Source organism: Sciurus vulgaris (assembly GCF_902686455.1).
Source record: "Sciurus vulgaris genome assembly, chromosome: 14".
In the NCBI taxonomy this organism is placed as follows: Eukaryota; Metazoa; Chordata; class Mammalia; order Rodentia; family Sciuridae; genus Sciurus; species Sciurus vulgaris.
This window is the reverse complement of record NC_136475.1, coordinates 19,215,766-19,236,695: the sequence shown is the minus strand read 5'-3', so window position 1 is coordinate 19,236,695 and position 20,930 is coordinate 19,215,766. Positions and strand designations below refer to the sequence as shown.

General features: G+C 42.0%; 1 long non-coding RNA gene across 1 annotated transcript; it reads right to left on the bottom strand.

Moving 5' to 3' along the window:
* Positions 1-213: 213 nt before the first annotated feature.
* LOC306643974 lies at positions 214-16,668 on the bottom strand. Its single transcript, XR_013759134.1, has 3 exons — positions 16,529-16,668; positions 15,725-15,910; positions 214-1,120 (listed from the first exon to the last, which is right to left on the bottom strand). It is a non-coding gene; the product is annotated as an uncharacterized lncRNA (long non-coding RNA).
* Between the last annotated feature and the right edge of the window lie 4,262 nt (positions 16,669-20,930).

Below are 20,930 nucleotides of genomic sequence, written 5' to 3'. Positions count from 1 at the left end.
TTTTAATCCCTAATCAGATAAATCTCAGGAAAGAAATGAATGAGAATCTGGCAGGAGGCCTGGAGTTTTGCCCATGTAGATAGGGTGATCAATCTTCTGGCTTGCCCAGGAAATAGGGTATATCCGTCAGCTATTTATTACTATAACAAAATAGTTGAGTTTAACTTAAAGAAAAAAAGGTCTATTTAGTACACCATTTTGAGGGTTTGAAGACATGATGTTGGCACCAGATCAGTTCTGGTGATGGCCTTGTGACTGGCGGCATCCTTCTGTGGCAAAGGGCATAGGGAGGGCATGTGTCTATGCCTTGTGTCTGATCTCTGTCCCTCTCCTCATAAGGCCACCAGTTTTAGTCACAGGGGCTCCACCCGGATGGCCTTATCTATACCCCATCACTTTCCAAAGACCCCCACCTCTAACCACCATTGCTGGATTAACTTTGCACCCTCTTAACACCTTTGACATATGTCTTTGGGGACCAAACTTCTGTATGATTTCAGGGGACAAACCATTTTCCAACTACTATGGAGAAAGTTCTCAGGATATAGAACCCTCAGATCTACAGTGGGGCTGTCTGAGGCAAATTGGGGTAAGTTGGTCCCCCTGGTTGTGGGGTCCCCTCCACGTGATGGGAAACGTCAGAAATGGGGAGAGGACATGCCTGCCTCAACTTCCTTTGTATTTTGATTCTCAAACATCAGCTGCAACAGGGTCTCCTGAGAGCTTGTGAAGACACATGGCAGGGGCACACTCCAGAGGGTCTGCGTGGGACCAGGAGTCTGTATTTCCACCATGTCCCCAGGAGACCTGGCAGCTGTGGGCCTGGAGCACACTCTTATTGTTGGTGCTCCATCATGTGGAAAGGAACATATTAATTCCACCATCATAGTTGGGGACACCATGGGTAGCTCTTTAACCTATCCCCCGTCTTCGCGAAGCTGATCCCACACTCACCTGCTTGTTTCTGCTTTTTGACCTGCTGATGAGCAGGGTAGACCTTTCCCCTTGCAAGTCTCTCCAAGTGCCAGTAGAGTCAAATGAACTCATGGCTGTTCTGAATACAGGATGAAACTTCACTCCTGAGTTTTATTTCCTGTTGCCAGTTAGGACATCAGCATTTCTGGAATGAAATCAAATAATAACAGTGATATTCTAATAATAGATGCTTAAAGATACTTGAATGATAAAATTCCAAAGACATAAAGATGCTCAGAATTTTTTTCTTTTCTTTTCTTTCTATTATTTATTTATTTTTTCTTGGTACCAGGGATTGAACTCAGGGGCACTCAACCACTGAGCCACACCCCCAGTCTTATTTGGTATTTTATTTAGAGACAGGATCTCACTGAGTTGCTTAGCACCTCGCTGTCGCTGTTGCTGAGGCTGCCTTTGAACTTGTGATCCTCCTGCCTCAGCCTCCTCAGCTGCTGGGATTATAGGTGTGCACCACCGTGCCTGGCTAAGGTGCTCACAATTTAAATATAAATGAACAATCTCCTATAGAAAATAAGTCACTCATTAAATCACATTGAGAATTTGACCTACAAATTTTCCCCTTCTGAAAATTCTCAATATGAATTTTTGGGTCTTCCCTATGAGTTGCTGGTGCTGAGTGCCCTTCTGCATCTGGTACCTGGGCTGCTGCACAGGGTACCCACAGTGTCCTGGAGCTGAAATACCTGAGCCCAAGTGTCTCATGCCTGCACTTTTGAGAAGGTCAAGGAGTCAGTATGACAGAGCACTGACCTCACTCAGCACCTTTAGAAAATGGGCCAATTCCCAGCCCGTAGGCAGTTAACTCAGGTCAGATTACGGATAGTTGTTCCTTGATATCTGTGGGGCATTGATTCCAAAATCCTCAATGCTCAAGTCCCTCTTGCGAGCAGGCATAGTATTTGCATAGAACCCATGCACATCCTCCTGTTCTTTAAATCATCTCTAGAGGACCTATAACACTCAGGACAATGTAAATGTGATGTCAATAGTTGTTACACTGAATTGCTTAGGGAATAATGACAAGAAAAAAATTTGAAAATGTTTAGTATAGATATAATTTTTTAAAAAACTGTTTTTGATCTGCGGTTGGGTGACCCTGAAAATAGAGAACCCTCAGAGACAGAGGGCTGACTGGGTCTTTCCCTCCAGTTCTGACAGTTAGGCATAGTTCAACCAGTTTAATTCCTTCCTCACCTCCAGGGCAAACCCCATGCCACAGGTGGCTCAAATCACTTCCCTTGTCTTTGAGTTTGTGATTTCATCGATATGATAAGAAGACAGGTTCTCTGCATAATAAGAGGTCTGGTTCCTATGCAATAAGATCTATAGCAGTTGTGAGGGAAAGGTGAAATTTGGCTTCTGCAATCTAAAATCCAAGATCACAAATTTTGAGGTGAACAAATCCCAACTTGAGACCATGTCTGGGAAAAACCCATAAGATCCCTGAATGAGCTTTGTGGATCCTAGAGTCTGGGCCCTCCAGACTCTACAGGGGATCCGAATACAATCCAGATATAAATCCAACATATCAAAGTGGGAGCAGCCAGCATCCTGCATGGTAGTGGGAAGAATGCTCTGTGGACGAGTTTGGATTAGAAAGTTGGTTAAAAAGCAGTGAGATGGGGCTGGGGAGATAGCTCAGCTGGTAGAGTGCTTGCCTCACAAGTACAAGACTCTGAGTTCGATCCCCAGTACCGCAAAAAAAAAAAAAAAAAAAAAAAAAAAAAAAAATGCAGTTGCATCCAATCCATTTTCTGACCCTCTAAGTGAAATCCTTGAATGCAGAAGTATGATCTTTTCTTTGTTGGCTCAGCTGTGCTTTGTGTTTGCAAGCATGTGCCCGGCCTGTGATTGGGCTAGGGAAGGTCCAGGTGAGGCTGGCAAATACTAGAAACCAGCTGTTACTATAAGATGCAGAGGCTGCAAGACCCGTGCATATTGGTTTTACCGAAAGTCGACATTTTGCCCCTCAAACTTGATGCTTTATTTCTCTAGATTCTCTCCTCATTTGCCCTCTACTCATTTGCACTATGTGTTCGAAGTGCTCAGTCCCTCTTGTCTCCTTTTCCTATCCAAGTTTGGAACCAAGATGGAGATAAGAAAGAGTCTGGAGATGAAGTATAAATGACACCTTGATTACTGATGAAGCAGACACTGGAGAATGTGGCCACAGTGGGTGTCCTAATACTGATGCCCAGGACAGGACAGATAGCTGGGCACTATAGGCTTCTGCACTTGGATCCCACGTCTGGAAAATTCACCTCGGGGGAAGTAAAACAGAATGCACACTGTCCTTGGGCAAGCGGCAGCTGAGACTGAGCTGAGGAAGGAGGGGAATTGGTTGGGTTGTTCTTGCCATCTCTCTTTCCAGATGTCAATCTGATGTCACCTCTGATAAGTCATCTAAGCATCTTTTTTTCCCCCAACATTACTAATATTATTAGGTACAATTGATAAGGTCTTCCAAAAACTTTTTTATTTGTTCTAATAAGTTATACATGACAGAATGCATTTTGACACAGCCAACATAAATGGAGTATAACTTCTGATTCTTCTGGTTGTGCATGATGCAGAGTCACACAGGACATGTAATCATGTATGCACATAGGGAAATAATGTCTGATTCATTCTACTACCATTCCTCCCCTCCCTTCACTCCTCTGTCTAATCCAAAGTACCTCTACTCTCCTCTACTTATTAATGCATCTGTGATAAGGCTTTTTGATTTCACTTTTTTTTTCTAGTAAAACCTATTTTCTTTCCAATGTGCCATTCCTTGCCAAATGGAGAAAATCTGAGGGAACATATTTCCGTTAAATTTCATCCTTCTGTTTTTCACTTTTCTTGCCATAATTGTGATCATTTCTGTCACACTGTGTGGATGTGACTGGCCTAACTCCAATCTGGAAAGATTGTCTGTTTAGCCTCATCTCCTTTTTATACAATCTTTTCCTAATCTGCTCAGAATTTCCCCAGCATCCTCCAAACCAAGGCGCCTTTCCCTAGAAATGACCCTGTTTATATTCTGAGTAGAACTCCCTCCTTCCTCCTTTCCTTCCTTCTTCTTTCTTTCCTTCCCTCCTCTGCCTCCCCCTCTTCTCTTTCTGTTTTGCTTTCCTCTCTCCTTTCATTTCTTATCCTTCTCCTTTTCCTTCTTCCAATATAGAAGATTGAATCCACGGACACCCTACCACTGAGCTACATCCCTATTCCTTTTTATTTTTTATTATTTTGAGACGGTCTTACTAAGTCACCGAGGCTGGCCTTGAACTTGCAATCTTCCTGCCTCAGCCTGCCCTGTTACTGGTTACAGGCATATACCACCACACCCACATCCTTTTCTGGTTCTCACTCATGGAGTTTGTGTCTTTGTGCCTTGGTTACATTTGTATATTAGTAATTGAATTTAAAAACTTATTCTAGAAATAATTTGAGACCCAGGATAAAGAAACCATTCTTCGGGTTTTTCAAGATGGCGGACTAGAGGGTGGCTGCATTTCATGTTGCTCCAGGACTCAGGATTCAAAGGAGGAGATATTGAGAGACTTGGGACCAACTCAAAGCAGCCGGGTGAGTCTCTCCTGTTGGGGAGGCGTCCCAGATGGGGCGGTCGTCCCGGAATGCAGGGAACTTTGTGAAGTAGAGCTGCCCGGTGAGACACCCCTCCCCCTGCTGGAGCAGTGAACTCGGACAACTGGGAGCATCGTAGAGGATGCTGCTCAGCACAGCGCTGGGACTCGGAGCAACTGCTGGGGCTCCGGTGGCTGCCCAGAGGAGGAACTGCACAGAGAGCTGTTTGGACTCAGAGCGACCGCTTCTGAATGCCGGGGCCTGCCCGGAGGAGGAGGAGGAGGAGGAGGAGGAGGAGGAGGAGGAGTGCGGTGGGTCGCTCGGACTCGCAGTGACTGCATCAGAGCTCCAGGCAGCTGCTCAGAGGAGGAGGCGAGTGGTGAGTTGTTTGGACTCAGAGCGACCGCTCCTGAACACCCGGGGTGGGGGCGGGGCTGCCCGGAGGAGGAGGAGAAACGGGGCCAGTCACTTGGACTCGGAGTGACTGCCCAGGGCTACGGCGGTTGGTGGGAGGAGGAAGCGCGCAGTGAGTTGCTTGGACTCCTAGTGACCGCACCGGAACACCGGGCGGCTGTCTGGAGGAAGAGGTGTGCAGCAGGTCACTGGGACTTGGAGCGATTGTACGGGGCTCCAGGTGGCTGCTCAGAGGAGGGGCCGCATAGCCAGGCGATTAGGTGCAGAGCAGGGTCCCAGGACCTAGGAGGCTTCTTGGTGGAAGAGCCGCACAGAGACACGCTTAGGGTGGAGCGAAGGTTCCAGGCCTGTGGGCAGATTCTCTGAGGAGAGGCAGCCTAAGGAGACTCATCTGCGAAGGGCGAGGCTCCCAGGGCCAGGAGGTAGGTCCGGGCCCCTGGGAACGTTGCAGAGGAAGGCAGCCCAGCCCAGGTGGTAGTTGTAGATTGAGAGGAACCTCTAGGAGGGGAACTGACCAGTGAGACCTCGCCACCGGGTGAGTCTTCCCTGGTGGGTGAAGTTTTCCCACAAGGATGATAAAACCAGAAACACAGGCCCAAACAGGCCTTGCTTCAGCCCACAGCCTAGTTCCTCTTTGGATGACCATTGGTCAACAAGTGGAGGCACCTCTGCCCACTAGCAGGGAATATACCCTACCTGAAGGCCACCACCCCTAGAGAGGCAGCTTCCTTGTGGAGCACAGCACTATCAACTTCCTCCAAGACTTCAGCCCACTGAAGGCTAAGAGGGGATATACTAGAAATCTTCAGGGACATTATAAGTCAATAGAGGAAATCTGCAATATCTCAGCGGTCCACTGATACCTGAACAATATGAGAAAAGAAGGGAAGAAAATGCCCCAAACAAATCTAGATGTTACATCAATAAATCCCAATGACAGCATGGCAGAAGAAATGACAGAAAAGGAGTTCAGAATGTACATAATTAAAATGATCAGGGAAGCAAACAAGGAGATGAAAGAGCAAATGTAGGCACTGAATGATGAGATGAAAGAGCAAATGCAGGCATTAAATGATCGCACCAATCAACAGTTAAAAGACCAAATACGGGAAGCAAGAGATCATTTCAATAAACAGTTAGAGATATTGAAAAAAAACCAAACAGAAATCCTTGAAATGAAGGAAACAATAAACCAAATTAAGAACTCCACAGAAAGCATATCCAGTAGGATAGAACACCTGGAAGACAGAACCTCAGATATTGAAGAAAAAATATTTAATCTTGAAAACAAAGTTGAACAAACAGAGAAGATGGTAAGAAATCATGAACAGAATCTACAAAAACTATGGGATATCACGAAAAGGCCAAATTTAAGAATTATTGGGATTGAGGAAGGCTTAGAGAAACAAACCAAAGGAATGAACAATCTGTTCAATGAAATAATATCAGAAAATTTCCTAAATCTGAAGAATGAAATGGAAAACCAAGTTCAAGAGGCTTATAGGACTCCAAATACACAAAATTACAACAGACCCACACCAAGCACATTATAATGAAAATACCTAACATACAAAATAAAGACAGAATTTTAAAGGCTGTGAGAGAAAAGAACCAAATTACATTCAGGGGGAAACCAATACGGATATCAGCAGCTTTTCAATCCAGACCCTAAAAGCTGGAAGGGCCTGGAACAACATTTTTCAAACCCTGAAAGAAAATGGATGCCAACCAAGAATCTTATACCCAGCAAAACTTACCTTCAAATTTGACGATGAAATAAAATACTTCCATGATAAACAAAAGCTAAAAGAATTTACAAAAAGAAAGCCAGCATTACAGAACATTCTCAGCAAAATATTCCATGAGGAAGAGATGAAAAACAACGATATAAATCAGCAAAAGGAGGAATTATCCTAAAGGAATTGTCAAATAAAGGAGGAACCAAGTCGTGTCAAATAAAAAAATAAATAAATAAAATAAAATAAATGAACCAATTGACCGGAATACAAGTCATATCTCAACAATAACCCTGAATGTTAATGGCCTGAATTCATCAATCAAAAGACATAGACTGGCAGATTGGATTAAAAAGAAAGATCCAACAATATGTTGCCTGCAAGAGACTCACCTCATAGAAAAAGATCCCCATAGACTAAAGGTGAAAGGATGGGGAAAAACATACAATGCACATGGACTCAGCAAAAAAGCTGGAATATCCATCCTCATTTCAGATAATGTGGACTTCAAGCCAAAGTTAGTCAGAAGGGATAAAGAAGGACATTTCATACTGCTTAAGGGAAGCATAAATCAGCAAGATATAACAATCATAAACATCTATGCCCCAAACAGTGGCTCATCCATGTATGTCAAACAAATCCTTCTCAGTTTCAGAAACCAAATAGACCATAACACAATAATACTAGGTGATTTTAACATGCCTCTCTCACCACTGGACAGATCTTCCAAACAAAAATTGAGCAAAGAAACCATAGATCTCAATAACACAATCAATAATTTAGACGTAACAGACATTTATAGAGTATACCATCCAACCAAGAGCGAATACACTTTCTTCTCAGCAGCACATGGATCCTTCTCTAAAATAGACGATATATTATGCCACAAAGCTAATGTTAGCAAATACAAGAAGATAGAGACACTACCTTGTATTCTATCAGATCATAATGGATTGAAGTTAGAAATAAATGAAAGAGTAAAAAACAGAAACTACTCCAACACCTGGAGATTAAACAATATGCTCTTATATGATTAATGGATAACAGAAGATATTAGGAAGGAAATTAAAAAATTCTTAGAGGTAAATGAGAACAAAGAAACATCATATCAAAATCTCTGGGACACTATGAAAGTAGTACTTAGAGGAAAATTTATTTCATGGAGCGCATTTAATAAAAGAAGTAAAACTCAACAAATAAACGACCTAACACTACAGCTCAAAGCCCTAGAAAAAGAAGAACAGACCAGCACCAAAAGTAGTAGAAGACAGGAAATAGTTAAACTCAGAGCTGAAATCAACGAAATTGAAACAAAAGAAACAATACAAAAATTTGACAAAATAAATAGTTGGTTCTTAGAAAAAATAAACAAAATTGATAAACCTTTAGCCACACTAACAAAGAGAAGACAAGAGAAAACCCAAATCACTAAAATTCGGAATGAACAAGGAAATATCACAACAGACACGATTGAAATAAAAACATAATTAGAAGCTATTTTGAAAATCTATACTCCAACAAAATAGAAAATTTCGAAGACATCAACAGGTTTCTAGAGACATATGAATTGCCTAAAGTGAACGAGGAGGACATACACAATTTAAATAGACCAATTTCAAGTAATGAAATAGAAGTCATCAAAAGCCTACCAACAAAAAGAAGTCTGGGACCAGATGGGTTCTCAGCTGAATTCTACAAAACCTTTAAAGAAGAGCTCATTCCAATACTTCTCAAAGTATTCCATAAAATAGAAGAGGAGGGAACCCACCCAAACTCGATCTATGAAGCTAATATCACACTGATACCTAAACCAGACAGAGACACATCGAGGAAAGAAAATTTCAGACCAATATCCTTAATGAACATCGACGCAAAAATTCTCAACAAAATTTTAGCAAATTGCATACAAAAACATATTAAAAAGAGAGTGCACCATGATCAAGTGGGTTTCATCCCAGGGATGCAAGGTTGGTTCAACATCAGGAAATCAATAAATGTATTCACCACATCAATAGACTTAAAGTCAAGAATCACATGATTATTTCAATAGATGCAGAAAAAGCATTTGATAAAATACAGCACCCCTTCATTCTCAAAACACTAGAAAAAATAGGGATAGTGGGAACATTCCTTAACATTGTAAAGGACTTTTATGCTAAGCCCATGGCTAATATCATTCTAAATGGTGAAGAACTGAAAGCATTCCCGGTAAAAACTGGAACAAGGCAGGGATGCCCTCTTTCACCACTTCTATTCAATATTGTCCTTGAAACTCTAGCCAGAGCAATTAGACAGACCAAAGAAATTAAAGGGATACAAATAGGAAAAGAAGAACTCAAACTATCCCTATTTGCTGATGATATGATTATATACTTAGAGGAACCAGGAAATTCCACCAGAAAACTTTTAGAACTCATAAGTGAATTCAGTAAAGTAGCGGGATATAAGATCAATGCACATAAATCTACTGCATTTTTATACATAAGTGATGAATCTTTGGAAAGAATAATTAGGAAAACTACCCCATTCACAATAGCCTCAAAAAAAAAATAAAATACTTGGGAATCAATCTCACAAAAGAGGTGAAAGACCTCTACAATGAGAACTACAGAACACTAAAGAAAGAAATTGAAGAAAACATTAGAAGATGGAAAGATCTCCCATGTTCTTGGATAGGCAGAATAAATATTGTCAAAATGGCCACACTACCTAAAGTGCTATACGGATTCAATGCAATTGCAATTAAAATCTCAATGATGTACCTTACAGAAATAGAGCAAGCGATTATGAAATTCATCTGGAAGAATAAAAAACCCAGAATAGCTAAAGCAATGCTCAGTAGAAAGAGCGAAGCAGCGGGTATCGCAATACCAGATCTTCAACTCTATTACAAAGCAATAGTAACAAAAACGGCATGGTATTGGTACCAAAATAGACAGGTAGATCAATGGTACAGAATAGAGGACATGGATACAAACCCAAATAAATACAATTTTCTTATACTAGACAAAGGGGCCAAAAAGATGCAACGGAGAAAAGATAGCGTCTTCCACAAATGGTGCTGGGAGAATTGGAAATCCATATGCAACAGAATGAAACTAAACCCATATCTCTCACCATGCACGAAACTAAACTCAAAATGGATTAAGGACCTGGGAATCAGACCAGAGACCCTGCAGATTATAGAAGAAAAAGTAGGTCCAGATCTTCAACTTGTTGGCTTAGGACCAGACTTCCTTAACAGGACTCCCATAGCACAAGAAATAAAAGCAAGAATCAACAACTGGGATAGATTCAATCTAAAAAGCTTTCTCTCAGCAAAGGAAACTCTCAGCAATGCGAAGAAAGAGCCTACAGAGTGGGAGAAAATCTTTGCCAATCATACTTCAGATAGAGCACTAATCTCCAGAATCTATAAAGAACTCAAAAAACTTTACACCAAGAATACAAATAATCCAATCGACAAATGTGCTAAGGAAATGAATAGACACTTCACAGAAGAAGATCTACAAGCAATCAACAAACATATGGAAAAATGTTTAACATCTCTAGTAATAAGAGAAATGCAAATCAAAACCACCCTAAGATTCCATCTCACCCCAATTAGCATGGCGATTATCAAGAATACAAGCAACAACAGGTGTTGGTGAGGATGTGAGGAAAAAGGTACACTCATACATTGCTGGTGGGGCTGCAAATTGGTGCAGCCACTCTGGAAAGCAGTCTGGAGATTCCTTAGAAAACTTGGAATGGAACCACCATTTGACCCAGCTATCCCACTCCTCAGCGTGTACCCAAAGGACTTAAAATCAGCATACTACAGAGATACAGCCACATCAATGTTCATAGCTGCTCAATTCACAATAGCCAGATTGTGGAACCAACCTAGATGTCCTTCAATTGATAAATGGATAAAGAAACTGTGGTACATATATATTTATATAATGTGGTATATATATATATATATATATATATATATATATATATATAATGGAATATTACTCAGCCATAAAGAATGATAAAATTATCGCATTTGCAGGCAAATGGCTGAAATTGGAGAATATCATGCTAAGTGAGATAAACCAATCTCAAAAAACCAAAGGACAAATGATATTGCTAATAAGTGGATGATGACACATAATGGGGGGAGGGAGGGGTTAGTGTTAGGATTAGAGTTAGGGTTAGGGAGAGGGGCAAGAATGGAGGAAGGAAAGACTGTATAGAGGGAAAAGAGTGGTGGGAGGGGTGGGGGGAAGGGAAAAATAACAGAATGAATCAAACAACATTACTCTATGTAAATTTATGATTACACAAATGGTATGTCTCTACTCCATGTACAAACAGAGAAACAACATGTATCCCATTTGTTTACAATAAAAAGAAAAGAAACCATTCTTCATGGGGAATCTCCTTTGCATCTCCTTCCAAATGGCTCTGAGAGCATTACTTGTCTGCCTTAACCCAAGTCCATGGTTGGAGGCTCCTGGAATGATTCAAATCCAGGCTGACATTCAGAATGGAGGTTAGTCTGATTCTTGTCCCTAGCATCCTGAGGTACAGCCTTTTGAGGCTATTTATTTTAAAGTTTCCTTTTATATGGTTCTAGGTAATGGTTTCTGTCCACACCAACACATGAGGGAGACACTAGCATATATTTTTTTTTAATTTTAATTTTAACAGGCTGCATTTTGATTCATTGAACCCAAAGAAGTACAACTTTTCATTTCAATGGTTGTGCATCACTAGCATCTTTAAAAGGGCTACCCTGCCCTACCAAGGATGGAGATGCAGGCAAGAGCTGCTGCCATTGAAATGAGCTTGCTGATTGTAACAGGGATGACGGCATCGCAGGGGAGGTAGGTCAACCAACCACACATCATCACCCACAGCACGGTGGGCCTCACTGCTGCCTCAGGTGCCATGCTGGCGTGGTAATCAGCATACCATGAACCTTTGGTGGTAAAACTTCTGGGCATCTCCAAGGGTCACACTTGATCTGGGTAACTAGGACTCTAGGTTTTTCCAGAGAAAGTCTGACTTGGATCACAATCAAGGAAAATTATGAAATTTTCACATTTGTCTCACTTCACAGACCTAAGATCCTTGAGTGAATGAGGGAAATCCACGTACCTTTGAAGAAGGACCTCTGGTAAAAAGACAAGTCCAAATTGTAGATCTTTCCTCTCTCCTTTCCAAAAGGAACCTTTTGTCATTTTCCATATGGAAAAGAAATGAGCTGAAATTTCTGGAATAGCTGGACGCTGGCTTGGAGTCAAGGGGATTAGAACACCGTATCGCCAACTTCTTAATTCTCACAATACACACTTGGGCCAGTGCCATACCCATACCCTGCAAAGAATGGTGGAGGACTCATTGTACGCCCAACTTGATGGCTTTATAGTTCAGATAATGCACAATCCATTATGGGAAGTTCAGGTTAAATGGGCAACTGATTGCCCAGTGGTTAGCCTCTATTAGCAAACCAAGTGATATTCTCAAGAGTATGATTACATTCCAAAGGAAGGTATGACTTTGTTCAAACCCTCTCAATACCACCACATGGCCTCATACAGCACCATCATGATGCTCTCAGTGTGGTGGACCAACATGATATTCTGTGGGATAGTGAGAGAACCAAGTCACATGCCTCCACATTAAAGAAGACAGCTCCTAGCATTCTCTGCATCTTGAAATTCAGGGGAACAACAGACAATTTCTGGATTAATTATGGCATACCACACTAGGAGCCATGCTGATTTGTACATGTAAATTGGTCACATGACTCGGCAGCTTCCTCTGAAGTAGGATTGAGGTCCACTGGTCAGAATAAGGCTTCCTAGGAGGGTCATGGAGAAAGAGCTTTAACCTGCATCTGACCATTTCCAATGTGCCTTTAACCTATCCTTTATTTCCTAAGTATCGAGATGGAATAATTATTTCCATTCCAGCTGGGAGTAGAATCTCCACATTAGCTTCCTGACCAAGAAAGTGAAGGCTAGAGTAATAATAGGGGTCCAGGACAAGTCATTGACAAAACATGTCCCCAAAACCTGTAGACCCAAGAAATTGCTGGGAAGGGCACAGACATCAGTCTTGGAAGATTCAGGGGCAGTGATTCCTCTTACAAGCCCATTGACCATGGTAGTTTTGTCTGTGTGGAGGATAACGTGGATCTTGGAATATGATAGTGAATTACCAGAAGCCTAATCTTACTTCAGGAGTATCTGAACCAGTGTGCTTATTTTATCTGAAGAAAATCAGCATGGCTTCTGAAATGGCGTGCAGTTATTAAGCTGGAAATGATCTCTTCTTCCTCGTTACTCTTCCTTCTCCTCTTCTCTCTCTTCCTTCTTCTTCTCCCCCTTGTATTTCAATAGCAGGGGAGCACTAGTAGCCCTTATCTTTAATCTAGAGGCATGGTGACTTGGGTCTCTCACTCTCCTGCTGAATATCTTGCTGGTCCACCACACTGGTAGCATCATGATGGTGCTATGTGAGGCTTTGTGGTGGTAGAGACGGGACTTTGAACAAAGCCATACCTTCCTTTGAAATGTAACTTTTGACAATATCTCCTCTTTGCTGACCATGAATGACTTTTGGACATCAGTTAACCATTTAACCTAAAGTTCCCATTGTGGATTGGATATCATTGTAATCCAGGGCTGTGTGAGTGCAGGGGGGTTCTTGTCTCACAGCTCTGAAGAATGAAGTGCACAGATGACAGAGGGTGAGAATGCAAGCAAGGAAAGCTCCCACGACATGGGAGGGGTCCCAAAGAGGGTATCCTTGTGGCTCTTTGTTTAGAAATTTTTGTACTGTTTTGATGGGGAAATAACCTTACATTGGAAGGTGTCTCGACTGTTCTTTTTCTGACTCAATTGAAAGTGTACAATTTAAATTTCTTATTTCTATTATGGTATGGTTTAATGTGTTAACCCGAGTTTGTCCTGTACTTGTTCCTTATAACAGAAGAATTTCTTGGGTTCTAAACAACTCTATGGGGTTGATTAATGTTAGGATAGTCAAGGAAATGGGGCAACAACAGAATGTATGGACATTCTGCATGAATAGGGCCTTCCAGTCAGGCAGCCCCAAACAATACAAACCAAAACAAAACAAAACAAGTTTTAGCCTAGGGTTTTAATCTGGGGTGGTGGGATCCCATTTTCCAAGATTCCTAGTTCTATCTGCCTATCTCCTGCCTCAATATCTGAGCTATAAAGCCATCAGGTTGGGTATTCAATTATATGTATCATAATTTGGAGATGCTATGGATATGGGATTGCTTGCAAGTGAATGTGTCGCTCACACTCCCAGTATGCTCACCCCTGATGTACCAACTAAGTCCTGATGGGGAGTTCCCTGTGATCAGTCCTATCAAGGAATACAACTTTGAGTGTGGTTTACACATGGTGCTGTAGATATGCTTGCTCCAGTGAGAACTTGTCTGCCATGCAATCATATCTGCATTCAGATGCAACATCAGGGGAGAGCAGAGATGATTTCTTCCACTAAGTTGAATTTCAAGTAGTAAAAGTGTTGTCTATTTTCCTGGAAGGAATGATGGCCTGAGGTGACATTCACATTCCTCCTTGGACCATGAGTTATTCTTTGACCAGATGGACAAAGATTTGGAAAGACAAAACCAGAGAACAAGTGCTGAAAAGATCTGGGGTCGAGAATGTGTGGGTAGGTCTCTCATGGGCCTGGAATGTGAGGATATTTGTGGTTTTTGTAAATTTTCACAAGGGAGTCCTCACTTCTCAGGAGATTCCTTACGATCAAGTAGACAAAGATGTGCCCTGTTAACATCAACCAGTTTCTTTCTTCAGTCACCCTTGTGGTTTTTCAGTCAGCAATGGTGGACAAAGTGAACCAAAGATTGGAATTCTTAGTTACAACAGCATGAGCAATACTCCAGTAAGGCTGACTTATACCACCAGATCCTACTGGCCAATTTGCAGCATCTGTGACCCTCCATACAGTGCTTGGCCCTGGGGTGAAACCAGGAAGCCACTTAGAGAAAATGAGGGTCTGTTTTCACGTTTCCATTATGAAGTGATTCATGCTTACTGGAACAAACATGAGTGCTGGATATCATGCTCCTGTTACACCAAGAGGCAACTCATCGAAAGCCTTATTCATGGTAGTGCCATGCCACAAAGCATGACCAAAGGGATTATTTCACAACCTTTTTCTCCCTGCAAGTCTCAGAGGATTCATTGATATCCAAAAGGAAAACTCACCACTTGTATAATATTGACCTTTTAGGATGACAAAATAACCAACTGAAGACTCAGTTATAGCACCATTTGGGAGCTGACATCTTGAGAGTTTGGAGTGATGTCTACCTAACACAGTATCCCAGGATATAGTATGTATTCCTAGTCTGTGGTCCATAGATAGTGTTGTTTCTCCATAGCCCCAAACCAAGCATCCAGGATTCAATAGTAACCATGGAAGTGCGGCCCCTCTTTGCTGTACCTAATAACATGCTTGCATATTTTTTGCTTCCTAATGCTCACAACTTTGATCTCCAATGGCAGATTGCCATTTTCAATGGAAGAATGTTTACTATAAGGAACCTGGCAATAGTGCCATTGAATGAAAGCCAAGACTGCCACCTGGCTTTATGAATCACTGGGTGAGCAGGCTAAAAAGAGCTTTTCCATGCTGGCCAGATTGACCATGATTACTAAGGCAGAGCTATCTCAACCATTACACAGTACAGGCATGGATAAGTGTTTCTGGAACTCAAGGACTCTCAGTGTGCCTTTACAAAAAATTTTTTTTAGTTGTAGATGGACACACTACCTTTATTTTACGTATTTATCTTTATACAGAGCTGAGTATCAAACCCAGTACCTCACATGTGCTAGGCAAGTGCTCTACCACTGAGCCACAACCCCAGACTTCTCAGTGTACCTTTTAATTTTGCAAGTCTAGGCCTCAAAATTAATAAGAAACTATAGCAATGTCATTTAAGTGGAATAGCTAAGTACACCTGCCTTTTGGGAATGGTCAGGTGACCCCACAGATGGATAAGTTTTGCCAGCTGGAATGGGTTGTGGAGAAGGATGGTAATGAATATGTCCATGGTCTTGCTGATTTTGAGGCCTGTAGCAGTTACTGGAAGTTCAGTCCCTCCTTATTGCATTACGTATGCATTTTGGTATTGCCCCTCAGTGACACCACTGTGACAGAATATCCCAGAATTAGAGGAGACCTTGAATGCACAGCTTTGAGTAGTCACTGAAATATGGAGGAGGGCTTTCAAACTTTGCAGGCTTTGAAAATGAGCTATTTTAATAAGTTTGAGGAACTGGGAGATTCTGACTAACACCAAAAGGGTTGAATAGCAGAATTTCTACTATAGCTCAAACCAGGGGAATTTTGGGGAGAAACCCAGAAAGTGAATTAGTTTATTATATTCAAACACAGTTTTGCCTTCAAAACCCAAAGAGATACTCTAAGTTTTGGGTCCTCTTCTTAATGATGGGAAGGGAACAAGGTACAGTAACTTGCTCTTCCTTTGGGAGGAAAATCCAGAAGAACCCCAAAACTCTGGACCATCAGACACCGAACTGGCAGGAACCTTTATTTTTGTCATATTTTCTCTCCTCTAGTGTCTATCTAAGGTACATCCTGACCTGCCATTTCCTGCTTTCAGGGTCCTCACAACTAGGTCCTGCAGGTGTACTGCAGTGTCCTGCAGTCTGAACCTAGGGCAGTGCATGCCTCTGAGGTCAAGTTAGGGTTGGGGGTGGGAGAAGGGAGACAGGATTCACTATGAGATAGCCCCACATACTTACCCTGATGTTTACCGCTGTCAGTCCATGCAATTGCTGACCCTCCTCCAAACATTCCAGTCCAGTGAGAGCAGCCAGCAAAGATCTTTTAAAATACCCAGCACGTCCCTCACCCATGTCTTCCTTACAGCCTAGATGAGAACACTGCCCTCGGGAGCAGAGTGTGGGTGTGTGTGGGTAGAACAAACCAGTCGAGGCCAACCCAGCATTCCTGCCTCCCTGGGTCTTTGATTTCTCTTTTTCCATTTTAGCAAGGAATCCATGGACTTTTGATCCCATTTGCCCTGGGCCAACTTTCAGGCCAGGTCTGTGTTGGCCATCCAGCAACTCTTAGATCTGCAGCCAGCTGTGGGTGCTGTAGAAGAAACACCCTCTTTAGTGCATGAAGCCATGACATTCATTCTGTGGAATCTAAAATCATGTTTTATCTTATTTGGTTGAGTACTCTCAAAATCCACTTCCACAAATATTCTACAGAGTTTAAAAGCACACTTCTTTTAAAAATGTATGAAAGCACATTTCTGCATGTCCTTTGAGACAGTCTGTCCCTGGAATCTGAGTCTTGAAAAGAAGCTTGCCAGGACAGTTTGCTAGGACTCTGGGGCCATGACCTTGAATGTTTTTCAAACTCTGGTTCCTGATTTTTTCTGAACCCAATTGTTCAATCCTGCAGTTCAACTGCAAGGTATCTTCCTTATACATTCTTTTCTATTGAAGAAAACTAGAATCCTAATGAATGTGCAACCTGATACCAGAATAAACTGCCAACAATAGACTTAGAGAAACAATGGTTACTTGGAACCAATTGTTGGGCTCAATGGGAAGTAGAACAGTGTGACTCTCAATTGTTCTCCAAGTTGTAGAGTCACCTCACATGGAGTGTGGTGTCAACACAGCCAATTAGATACTCAGTTGTGATCCCATGGGGTAAGGAGCCCACAGGAGGTAAAACTTCATGGAACCTGTGCTTCTGGTTCCAATGGATAGGTCCTGGGTCAACTGAGTAGCATCATGAAGAGATTCAAATTGCAAATGTCTTTCAATAAACAGGATGAAACTCAGAGCACTTATGCAACCATGTTGGAAGGTTCTCTTACTGTCTGTACCTAGAGAAGCAAGACTAAAAACAAGCCTAGGGAATGACTGAGTTTTAAGGCAAGGGGAGTTCACAGCTATGCCCAGTCCTTATATCAAAGTTAACATTACTTAGGAAAGAGTGGAACTGTGAATTCCCAACTCTTGGAAACCCCTTCCTCCGTGGGTCTCTTGCCTGAGGAGTGAGGGCTTCTGGCATTAGAAAGCTGTGGCTCTTTATCATGGTTGACTTCTGTTTTTGCGTACCTGAGAATGAGGATCTGGGTTCAGGTTGGTCCAGCAAAGTAAGGAGGAGGGTGGCAGGATGAACAAGGGGCATGCTAAAATCATGAGTGGAAAAGAAGAGGTAAAGCTGAAAAGGAAATGTGGAATTTTCTCTTTGCTCATCTGAAATATGATGAGCTCAGCCTGGTCAAGTCTCACTCCATTGCTGAAGGGAATGGACAGCTCACATGAGTCCACAAAGAAGGGAAGTTCTCCAAACAGAGGGCTCATGGGCAGAGAACTAAGACAGTGGTTTTCTCAGGAACCAGCACTGTGATTTGCCACAGTTGGTCACTGGGCATCTGACCAGGATATGGCCAACACCCAGGTTTTCTGGGGACTCATGATTAAGACTGAGGGATGGAAGCTCATGTTCCCTGAAGCACTGACGATGTGCCTTGCTGGCTGCCTTGCATAAAGTCAAGTTTTTTCTTCATAACAACTCTGGATGTAGGTACAGTGTGGGTCCTTGTTTACAGTGTAAGAATCTCTGGGGTGGAGCAGGGTCCAGGTGTATGGTACCCCAGCTGCACAAGAGGTGATGCATTAGCCAAAATGACCAGACTCATGTCCTCAGCTTAGAACCTTCCCTGGAGCACACAGGAAGGGGCGCAAGTCAGTGGTTAGAAGGGAGCAAAATGGGAAGAGAGAAAGTGCTGATACCTAGAATAGCTTAGGGCCTGGGTAGAGTCCTTATAGCCTTTAAATAAATTGGTCAACAGAAAGAAAAATAACATCAGTGAAAAAAAGGATAAATTGCCTCTAACTGAAAGCCTCATAATGGAATTCTGTTCAGTGTAACAAAAAACTAAGGAGCCGGGCGTGGTGGCACACGCCTATAATCCCAGCAGCTCAGGAGGCTCAGTGGTGGAGCATCCCTGAGTTCATTCCCCAGTACCAAAAACCCCAAACCAAAAACAAACAAACAAACAAACAAACAAACAAAAAAAACAAGGGGAAACACATTAGGTTGTTGTCCTTTGCTCACAACCACAGGAGAGGAGCTTAATCTGATTATTGATTGGTGAATTTGACAGCAAAAGGGAAAAGGCCCACTGTGGTCAACAGTGGGGACACTCCAGGCTCCCCAGGCCCAGAGCTACCACATTTGAGAACTCATTTAGCAAACAGTCAGGCGCTGCTGACCTCCAGGATTGATGGCAGCAGGGCTGGGGTTTCACTGCTTTAAAACTCCCAGAGGGTATAGGAGAACTTGATGAGAATATACATTTTTAAAGTCCAGAGCTTTTTTGAGGTATAATGTCCCAATAGTACCTTCTAGAAAAAGACATTACTTCCTTCTTCCCTCCTTCTATCTGTATTACTTATTCACAGCGTGCCGTTTCTCTAGGACAATCACTTAGGGGACATCATGTCAGACATTGTAACATGCATACATTTAAAATTTAGATTTTTCAGGCCACTGACATGCATTTTATCAAAAAGGCCAGGGACACATACACTTTTTTTTTTTTTTTTATCCTGAAGGCCAGGGATGTTATCACCCCAGAGGAAAGACTGATATTAAAAATACAGAAAGCTAAACAGAAACGGTTTCTTTCAAAGAAAGTCCTTATGTAGAAAATTGAAAGTGCTAAACTGGGTGATGAATGACTTCCTACCCACTTACATTTACTTTAAAAAATTAGAATATTAAGACAAGTTTATAAAACAGAGGGAATATCACTCATCATTCCATTACTGTTACACAATTTAAATAAGCCTTATGTTCATTTGTTACCATGCATAAATATACTTTTTACCTAGTTGCTTAAAGCTATTCTGCTTTTCTCCGCTCCACAGGGGAGGTGGGTATTTTCCCTCTTGTTATCTGATCACCATCATTATCTAACATTCTATAGCTTGTTAGATTTCAGGTAATGGTTTAGACAGAGTTCAAATTGAAGAGCTTCCAAAACTTACTCCGAATGAACTTTTGATTCTTATTGTGATGTGACTTTGCTCCACTGAGCATGTTACACAATAAGAGGAAATAGTGAAATGCATAAAAAAAATTGGGAATTTCTAGACTGAGCGAGCTAGTCGCTCATGAGGTAGAGGTGAATCTCAAAGGGCACATTAGGTTTAGAAATGGATGAGCAAGTGGCTTGTGAATCATGTTCTGAATTCATAATGTATTAAATGTAGAAGGTAAGTTAGTAATTGGCAAGATGCATTAAAGCCATAGATAAAAAGGAATGGAGAGATGAACACATGACCACCCCTCTCTAGGCTGACAGCTCTGTCACCCTTTATGGGTCCAGAATATGTCAAACATATGGGTGTTCAGCAGGTTCACTGGTGAGCTGTAGCTATGGCCAGGCTAGTGCCTCTCTCAAAAGAGCAAGCGACTGCTATTCTCTAATAGGACAAGCATGTGCTATTGACTCCAGGTACTTTCCATCTGTGGGATCCCTGATCCAGCCCCAAGTCTGGTCTTCATCCCCGTACCATCACTGGGGATGCAGGACAGAGAGGGACAGGCCACGTGAACATTGCACAACCCTCATGGTCTGGGTCCTCATGCCTGCACACTGCCCATCTCTCGCCCATGTTCCTCCAACACATTTACTCGCCATGCGCTCAGCACACAGACATCAGACAAAGCCATTCTTTGGAGATAACTTTCACTTCCCTAATTTTCTTAGTAAAGATCAGATATTTCAGGGTTTATATTTCCTTGTATGGCTGCAAGCTGGAACTTCAACTTGAGAGGCAGAAAATAATTATTCAATGCCAGGAAGACATAACATTTTAAAAACAGCTTATCTCAGTTAATTTTATTTTTAAGTATGCACAGAAATCCCCAAATGAGGACTAGAAAAAGATGTGCTTGGCACGTTGGCACAGATTTCTCATTTGAATTCATATATGCTTAAAATTTCTTTTTACATTTTAGCACATGGTTCTTAAGGTGCCTTTCAGCTCTCAAAATACCAGATTTTAGCTTTTTACAGAAGGCCCGGGGAAATGACAAGAAATAATAAGTGCTTGGCTGTCCTCACTGAAGTGCTGGTGGATTTCTAGAAGGCCTTGCAGAGGATTT